Raw genomic sequence first — 10,517 nt, forward strand, 5'->3', positions numbered from 1 at the left:
ATATTTCTCAGGAGGATCAGATGGGAATATAGCCACAGCTACTGAACCGCAGGCCATAAATATATTTAATAGCTAGTAAACTATTGTGAGTTCTAAAAGAAATCAGGCCTGTCACAGCATAACAGAACAATGTAATGTTTTGCATCTTTGTAATGTAATGTACATTGAAATAATTGGAATAGAGTAAAGAAAAAAAGGGGGTTTATAGTCCAAGCAAGCTCATAACAGGGGATATTGGTAACTCAGGATCAGCAATACACTTTGTTAAAAAAAGGAGGAAATCAAAGCAAAGATAGATGATGGCTTTAAACTCCGACATGACGGTTTATGTTGGGAAGGGAACGACTCTGTAACCTGCTTCATCTGTTTCAAGGTTGCAGGGGCTACTAATAGAGGCAATGCCACCCAAGTCTGCCACATGAAACAATGCTGTCTGAGGCAAGACACATTAATGTCGCTCACCCCATAAACACACACACACACACACATATATATAAATCCACGTGACTCGATACACTTAAACCACCTAGAGTATGAAAATGCTGCCATGATACATTACAAATGGTAAAATAATAAATAAATAATATTATTTTTGGAAAAAATGTGAAAAAAAGAATTTGCTTAAAGTCAGTTAAACACACAAAATCAGCGTTAAAACAAACAAAAAAAAAATTTTCACCACTTCTAAGTGACCAAAGTATAAATTTTTATGGAATTTTGCAATAGTGAAATTGAATGTGTAATGAATCTCTTCTGTTTTAGTCATCCCGCATGCTTTTCTAAACACCATGGCAGTTTGAAACTGTCATACAAGTGTAGTAGAAATCAAACATATTAATTAAAGAAAGAAGCTTATCCTCTTACAGGACAAATCTGTTTAAACCTTTGAGTCAGTAAACAGGTAGGAGAAAAGCTTACCCCTCTGCATCATTTATTGTACCTGCAGCACCAAGCTGAAGAAGGGAGCATACTTACAGCATGATGAGAATAATCCAAGAAACCAAGGACAGAGGTTCATTTTACAATTTATTGAATTTATAACTATACATTTATATTATATATAAATGTATATTTTCAATGCATGCATTTTCCTCTGGTTGAATTGTTGGTTTACATTGGTTGACATATATAAAGTAAAAGTGTATTTTGTCATTTTCTGGTTCTTCTTATATCTTTTGGGTTGAGCCACCACCCTTGAAATTTCTGTGTATGTAACAAGTGTCCATTCTGGTTGATCGACAGGACTTCTGCTGACATCTTAGTCATCTTTCAGTACAATTTGTTGTTCACTTGGCCTTTATCTTGTTTCCTGATATGCTTGAACAGGTTTCTGACATTTATTAAACCCCTTAACGCGCACACGTACCGGTCCCGGGACATAACAGCGTTTTGACGACGTTACAGCCATGTGTGCATGCCCCTCTGTCATGCATCTCGACATACTACCCATCAAATGAAACTTCAAAGTCTTGTCTTATAGATGATATAAACCATTTTGACACACAACAACCACAGCACTGACACTAAAGCCTTTTTTACAGAGAAGTAAATACTTTAAGAGTTGACTTTCCCTACCTTTGAAGACCCCCTGCAAGTCAAACATCAATATTTCCGAGCAGTATTGGTCTCATTCTGTCCGTAAGGCTCCAGCGAATATAATTCAGTAAAACGATTAGGTCCAAAACACACAATATATCCTCAAAGGGACAAAAACTCCAGAAAACGTTTCATAACTTGAGACTAGCTACGTCATTTTTTTTTCATTTCTATTGATCATATCAGACGTAATTTGTTTCTGTCTGCGATAACCATGCTACAGCATGTTACACGGAAGTGTTAGCTTCTGATTGACACCTAAGTTGGCCAATTACGACGGCTCTGGGGTTGACTGGCACCTCGTATAGCCAATGAGTGTCACAGACAGCTGAACGATGACGTACAACTCCAAACCCTGGTAGAATCTACCAGTTTGATTGAACACTGTGAGTGACACTCAAAACTTACAGCCAATGAGCAACCGAGCATTTTGATATGTAACTTGCCATACTAACTTGTAAACATTGGAGCTGCGCGAAGGTGGCATTTGTGCCAGTCTGCAGACTTGGTGCGTGGTTGTTTATTGTGATTTCGCCAAGTTTTTTCACATTTTAAATATGAATAAATGTACAGATAAACGTAAATACACTCTCAATTAAAAGTATTAGAGGCATGTACGCGGCGTGAAAGTAATCAATCGGCCCAGGAGATGTCTAATGGCAGAGAGCGACATGTGCCACGCCCTTGTGCTTTCTGCCTGCTAGTGATTGCTGCCATCAAGTGGCACATGGAAAAACGCTGAGCTGTGTTGTAACAGTTTGTAAAAGAAATGTATATAGTTTGTGTGTATTTTATAAAAAAAAAAGTAAAAAATAAAATATATATAAATATTTTTGGCCCATAAGACTTGTGTTGACTATTTTTATATTGAAATGTGTATTTTTTATTGTTTTTATTATTTTTATAACTAACAGAGTGACACTGTGTGTAGATATAGATTCCTTTAGGTGTAAGCTTTCAGTAGAGCCCTCATTGATATATGTGGGTTGAAGCATTCAAAAGTTATTACACTTTTTCCATACGTTCCAAAATGTGGATAATGGTCCCTCTAAAAAGCACCTGGACATGCCCACATAAAAACTGGTGTAAAAATGTCATTTTTACAGGTTTTCTGTTCAAATTTGAAATGTGAGTAGTCAACAAGTTATTCTGTTGGTACATAGTGTGTTTCTGTCCCCACCTACCTACTGCAGCTATAGAGGCCTTTATTTTCACAAAAAAACTTAGGCGAGAACAAAAAAATTCATTTTTTTTGTGAGTTCTAATGTGCATAACTTTTGATCAGTCACACCTACAGTGATTCTGACTACTAAGGGTGAAACTAGAGAATGTTACCTTTACAAAGAGACCAAACATGTGTTTATACTCCAGATAGTTCAATAACAGCAATGATTCTAATTTGGAGAGGTCGAATTACAAGCGATTTAGCAAAAATGACCCCGCTTGATAAGGGTTATGCTATTTGTTTAAAATGAATGCTATATTTTAATAGGGAAAGCATATAAAAACACGTTATCCTAAATGACTATGCTGACCCCTAAGTCTATTTTTTCATCCACAAAAGCTAAAGTTTTTTCACTTCCTAACAAAACATGTACATTGCAATTTTGTGAGACATTGAATAGGTGTTGTGTGTGTGAATGATACGCTAAAGGAATACTTACCCCATGTATGTTGTGGTGGTGACTGTTTTCGTGCAGAACAAAAGAAGGCAGTTTGTGCTATAACAGAATGCAATGATGACCTCTTCTGTCCAATGGCATTGAAGATCTTCATTCATTGGTAAAGAGTCCTGTCTTCAATTCAAACGCACTGCATTTTGCACATCTTGAACATGCAAATGTCTCACAAGTTTGCAAAGCATATGTTTAGTGAGGTAATAAAGAAACCTTTTGGCTTGCAGTACAGTTACAAACTGCCAGGGCATTTAAAGAAGCATGCAGAATATAAAAAAATATTTGGGGGTGGAGTATTCCTTTAATGACATTTTCAAAATTTACCAAATTTTACAAAATGACAATTAGCATATACACAATTAGATATGTTTAAATCAGGGAAGTGAACACCAGCATCGGTTACTGACATGAAGCTTCGTAATGTGCTTGCGCCATTTTGATGTTCAGACACTTGCAGTTCTGAGATATCTGAAACTTTTTAAGTAAAAAAAATTCTGACAAATTTTTAAAGGCAGTATATACATTAGGCATTTGATATGTATGTAATTCTTAAGGTCCATCCTTACTTTTCAATTCTTTTTGTATTATTATTTCCTAATGTAAAAAAAATACTCTTGTTTGCAAATGCTTCCCTAACAAAAAATCAGTTTGCCCCTCACCCAAAGTGCGGGTCCTGGGGCCTCATTTATAAGGCATGTATACCCACAAACATAGGCACGAAATGTGCATACGGAGCGTCCCACGCAAATGGTGGGATTTATAAAAGAAAACTTGATGTGAAAGCTTTGATTTGATGCCACATTTCAGAGAAACTGGGAAATGATGACACTCTTGATCAAGCAGGGAAATGAAGCCAGACCAGCTAAATGACAACTCGCACACACTTAATAATTCATATCATTGAGCTATTATTAGAATGTGCGTTGATGTGACAAAGATATAAAACCTCAAAAGTTTTGAATATGATGTGCTGACTGTATTTTAGTTCCCTTTTAAGAGCACCAAAGCTGTATATTTTGGTTTTTGTTTATATAGTTACCTGTTGGCATGTCTCAGAGAAGTGGCTGACAGGTCAGGAATACCTCAGCCAAGCTTCATTCTGTCATACCCACTGCACAGGAAGCCATTAACTGACTGAGAGGCCACTGCATGCAGTTTTCATTTGGCCATTAACTAATTGAGGAGCCGCTGCCTCCAGTTTCCATTTGGTGTTGGTGTACACACAGAAAATATAACATGTTTTTGCTGACACAGAATCGGAATTTGCAGCTGTGTCCATTTCTCCTAAAGTGAATCACATCACTTTAGTGCATTTATATCCATAAGCTGTTACATTCCATTAAAGCACATGTGATCTGTGATGCTAAAATGAGACTGACAAGCATTGTCACCTGGGTCATCCCATGGCTCATTTATTTTGGAGCAAAATAGTATTGACAGACATGATGGTGCTGCATGTCGTGGCTGGCTTGATGGTAAGATAACTGTCTGAACCCTCAGTGTTTCATACTGCCTTTATTATTAATTGTAGCAGCAATCACAATATTACATGTGCCAAGTAACAGCAGCTGTCCACTCAGATGAAAGGTGAGGAGCTATAATGCCACACGTGATCTTGCTGCAGAGCACAGCTAAATGCTCTTCTGTGCAGGATATGGGGTCTCAATGCCTCAGAAGGGAGGCAGTCCTACCAGCCAATGAAGGTCTATAGCATCGTGATTGCATATATACGAGGTTGATCAGAATTGAGGCGCATTGTGAGTGCACATTTACAAGATAATTGTAATTTATAAGGTTAAAATGTGCCAGTTGTTATAAATCTAATTTATTTTTTTGTTGTTCGAATTTTTCCATTTTTTTGGTGTACACATATTTTCATGATGAAATCTACACCAACTTTTCTAAATGAGGCCCCTGTTGCCAGCCATTTGCAGTGTGGGCTCATGTATACACCCATATATTTATTAATGCCAGGCTAAATTAGAGATTTTACTTAACCTAAATCCATAACGATTGCCCAGTCTTCTGTTGTTGTACAAAGAAACCTGTTTCAGCCATCTGAAGTCCAGCAGTTGGCAGAGCCCTAACTTATGTTCGTTTGCATTAAAATGTATCTTGTAGTATAATAAAACTATTTGCTTTGTAAAACATCTTGTTATTCTGTTGAAAGGTGCTATATAAAATAAGCATTGAGTTATTGATGAATTGATTTTTACTCTCCTCACCTTTTGCCTCCCCCAGTCACCCTGCGCTAGGAGGTATGATAAGTCTATAAAGTACAATCGTTGCAGTTCCTGGGATGACTAGATTAGGAGCCTTTAGAGAGGGGAGCAGAGGCAAATCAATGATGAGACCGCAGTGTGGAAAGAGAGATTAGATTTTAGATTTAACGCTGGATGGCAAGACACAGAGGTGATTTCCCCCTCGGCTTTATGTTCTACTGATGTTGTACATAAATTCCATCAGAAATAATTTTTAATGACTATTCTTTTGTAGTTATGTGTAAAACTTGGTGTTGTAAATTTTATTGTGATCTTTCCTAAACACTGCTGGTTTAGAAACATTGATACCAATCATGTACTCTGCTCTTCTCCTTTTTAGATTCAGTTGGTCATTCTGCATCTGCTAATTTTAAAACTTTTATCAGAAACCTTAATACCTAAATTAAAAGAATTTCATACAGCAAGAAATGAGTTTTAGCAGATTTGTTTTTCCTACAACATGTACAAAGCATACACAGCTGAATATAAATTCAAAATGAGATAATGAGCAGAAGAGAATCCAAAGTGAAAATAAGACACTAATATTTTCCAAAACTGAGAAAAAAAAAATAAAGTGAGATACTTTTAAGGAGCCAGACAACTCTCTTTATGGAGTCCACATGTTCTATCCACGTCTTTTTTGATTTTCTTCTCCTGCTTGCGTTTCCTGCATCATCTTTCCAAATTGTAAGTAATGCAGATTTGAACCTCTGACTCGTCCATCGTTGGTTTCTACCTTCCACCTGATAATACTGGAATAGGCGTCAGCACACCAAATCCTTGAAATGGAAAACCAACTTCTGAAAAATGTATGGATAGGCAGAAAAACTAAAATATTTATTAGTTTGAGGATACCAGACATAAATATTAAAAAATTAGTTCTTACCGATATTAAATAATTTACAAAAAAGGGTATACAGTATTCAGTTTAAGGGCTCAGATAATTATATTCATCCTCCAGAAAGCCAGAGGGTGCTGTTAACTAATGCCTATCTCTTCCTCTCTCTGCAGACTGGAAGATTGACAACCATGACGCCTAGGCATCACTTCCAGTTTCTGCCAACCTGGACCCGCATCCTCCTGCCCAGGACCATTATGTGTGGAAGCAACGCCATCTTGAGTCATTTAAATGTGTTTTCCCATAGTGTTTTAACATATGTTTTATTTTGAACATATGGGGCTGTCCCTTGTGGTGTCCCAAAGATCTCTTATCTCTTTTGAGTCTTTATAACAACAGTAAAAAACGGTGGTGCAGTGGTAGCAAGAATGAGTCTGTGGTCCTTGCCCTGGGTCCCTCATGTGTGGATTTAGCATTTTCTCCGTGTGTAAATGTGGGTTAACTTGCAGAGTTCATAGACATGAAGGTTGAGTGGATTGGCATCCCATCCTGGGATTGTTCCTGTGTTTGCTGGCATACAGTAGGTTTCAGCTTCCCCACGACACTACTATGGATAAGTTGGTTTGGGAGATGGATAGAACTGTGCATAGTAAATAAGTTATGTGCTTCATGATCTGGTGAGATCAAGAAGGTGTAGGAGTGCAATTTAATACACAAAGTCCTTAGTGGCAGGGTGTTGGAGCCTATTACAGCAAGTACAAGGTGCAAGGCAGGAACAAACCCTGGACAGGTTGCCAGTCCATTGCAGGGTAAACACACTCTCACACATACACCAACCACACATGAAGGCTAGTTTAGCATCGCCAATCCATCTAACCTGCATGCCTTTGGACTCTGGGAGGAAACCGGAACAGGCAAACTTTACACAGGAAGGACTAGGGATGCAAATCCTGGTCTCCTTACTGTGACGCAGGAGTGCTACCAATGCACCACCGTGCCTCTCTCTTACAATAAGTGCTAGTAGTTATTTCACATAACATTCTACGGTGTCCTTAAGCCAATTCAGGGTTACTAGAGGTGGTGAAGAATATCCTGGCAGCACTGGGCTCAACTTAACCTTATATGGTGTCATGCATGCACGTATGAAGACCACCTTACCAGATCTGCTCAGGTATGTGGTACTACCCCGGAGTGACTGGGGGAACAGTTGCCTTATTTCTTTCCACTGCAGTTCCAGAGAAGATGCCCCAGGAAACTGACTGACTACGCCTCATCATCTCTGCAAACCCATTGTGACCAAAACTCTCTGCAGAACGGAGCTCTGAGTTAGATTCCTCCTTTTTATTACAAACAATATTTTGTGTTTTGGTGCCTCCATGAACCCATGTATTTTCTTGACACTCAAAATTTTAACTTATTTTGCGAATAAATGGGGTGGTCCAGCTGGCAAACCGAATTATTTTTGGGACTCTGCAAATTACTTTGCTCCACAATGGGCACAAGTACATCAGAGGGCCCATTCAGAGTTGCTAATTAACCCAATTTTGGACACAGGCAGATAGGAGCGGGCAAAATTTACACAGGCAGTGGCAAATCACTGAATCTGAATTCAACATGCTGGACATCAGTGACAAGGGTGGTACAGGAGTTAATAGCAGAGTTTACCCCTGCACCATCCAGTGAGAATTTATGATAAAGGGCATCTGCTATCAGTAATGCCACCCAGCAGGACCCCCTGTCTACTACAAATTGTGCCCTTATTAATAAAAACATGTTTTAATATAAAAGATTCTGATACCTTTTCTTGTTTCCACACAGCAACTGAGATACAACCGAGGGAATTTGATTTATTGTAGCTACTTGAAATAAGATGGATTTCCCTAAAGATGTGAATGCTCAGGTGTGAGAACTAAATTAAAGCATGAATTACAACAATATGTTCAAATGTTGTTTCTGTCTGCCCTGCATTTAATTTATTCAGGTTTGAAGTGGCTGTCAGTAAAGCTGTGAAAGAGATGGTACATCTCAGGTGGGATTTTGAATTCTATGAAAATTAACAGCAAAGAAAAAAAACACATTTTATACAAAATGGATAACTGTGAATAGCACATACTGTGATTTTATGAAATGCATATTATACAATCTGCGTTAGTCTAGTAATGGGGTGGTAGCTGGTTTAAATGGGCAAGGAAATCTAAGCCGCTTGACTCTCCTGTGGCCAGAGTAATTAAATCAGTTTACACAAGACTTGAAGGCCACTTTTAGTTTAACAGTTTGCAGAATACAAGGCAGCCATCTACCAGGACTGAATAATGAGAGCTTCATTAGGGTGGGCTGTAGGTGGGTTATTTTGTGCTACCCTTTTGACATTTCCATTGCAGATTTTTTAATTAATCATTGACATGATGTAACTACTTGATTCATAATTTCTGAGCTGCTCAGAAAAAGCTTTAATGATGTGTTTGAATTTCCTGTTATAAACAGCATAACAGTAAAGATGAAGCCAATTCCACTTATTTATTTTAAGATGGAATAAAGTAATACTATTAAATCTACGTTAGCAAACTGGAACGATGGCCTTTAGAATTGGCCTCAAGTGATGTAGGGGAATATTTTTAATTCCTTTACTTTATCCCCAAGCATGGACAGAATGACAATAAGAAACTTTAAAAGGCCCAAAACAAACTAATAGCTGGAAAAGTGAGTCTAGTTCTTCTCCAGCAGGTAAATTTGGATTTTGTTTTTTCAGAAGGTAGACATACAGCTGCAGCATGGTGGCAAAGTGGTAGTGCTGCTGCCTCGCAGTTAGGAGACTTGGATTCACTTCCTGGGTCCTCCCTGCATGGAGTTTGCATGTTCTACCCGTGGGTTTCTTCCGGGTACTCCGGTTTCCTCCCACAGTCCAAAGACATGCAGGTTAGGTGCATTGGCGATTCTAAATTGTCCCTAGTGTGTGTTTGGTGCATGTGTGTGTTTGTCCTGAGGTGGGCTGGCGCCCTTCCCGGGATTTGTTCCCTGCCTTGCACCCTGTGTTGGCTGGGATTGGCTCCAGCAGACCCCTGTGACCCTGTGTTAGGATATAGCGGTTAGATAATGGATGGATGGACATACAACCCAGCCAGCCACATGGTGGGAGAACCAGTGCATGTGGGTGCTCGTTCATTTATTAGGTGTTGTGGAAATGGTCGGCAGCTTCTCCTCACCTTTGGAAGTGCAAAAACAAGACCTAAACAAGTAAGAAAACGTACACTTGGTCATCTGTATTTGTGTGTTATCAAGCTTGGGTCACAAAGTTGCACAGCAGAGTACGGAAGGTTTTCCAAGGTGTAGAAACTTTATTGCTGTTCAGGCAGATACAAACACAAATCTCTTTCAGAGGTGATCCAGACTCAGAAGTAACAGCTGTCAAACTTGACGCATCGGCCCAAATTCTTGCTGAAAATAACACAAAGTCTTCTTCATCAGGGGGGTACAATGGCTCAGAAGCAGCAGCCAGAGCAGAGGGAGTCTGTTCCTGTTAAGCCTGCTTCAGAAGCAAACTCAGGTGCATTTGGAGACTTAACCCTAATTGTTTATAATTTTGGACATTTTAAACATTTTCTGATAATTCCATCAAAGTGTTAGTTTTCACATTTTCTTTATTAAATATTTTAGTAAAAGTGAATCATGTTCAAAAATAACAGTAATAATCTACTATATAATAAAACACTAAGGTCTGTGTGCCTGGTCCCTCTGAGAAATCTGATTGGTTAGTTTGGCTTTGGTGTGATTGGTCAGTATGGGTTTGGTAATGTAACGAAAGAGAAAGTACAAGTGTGAACTGCACCAACTGGAATAAAGGCGTATGAGGCATGCTAAGAGAGTTGCCTCCAAAGACGACAAGTATAAACCCAGACAAGAGGTGATAAAGGTGTCTCGAAAATAATGACAAAGCCTTGAGAAGCAGGCTTTATGGGAACACACTCAAGAGAGAGAGAGTACTAGTTAAGAGACGTTCACACACAAATAAGGAGGAAAGGCGCTGAAGGCACATGTAAGGCAAAAGATATAAAATATATTTTTATATTATTTTATTTCCTGTCTTTCACAGGAACCCTGGCTGTTATGATTGGGTATGATTTTGGGTCTTCAATCATTAGATCCGCT

This window comes from Polypterus senegalus, chromosome 13 (assembly GCF_016835505.1).
Source record: "Polypterus senegalus isolate Bchr_013 chromosome 13, ASM1683550v1, whole genome shotgun sequence".
Classification (NCBI taxonomy): Eukaryota; Metazoa; Chordata; class Cladistia; order Polypteriformes; family Polypteridae; genus Polypterus; species Polypterus senegalus.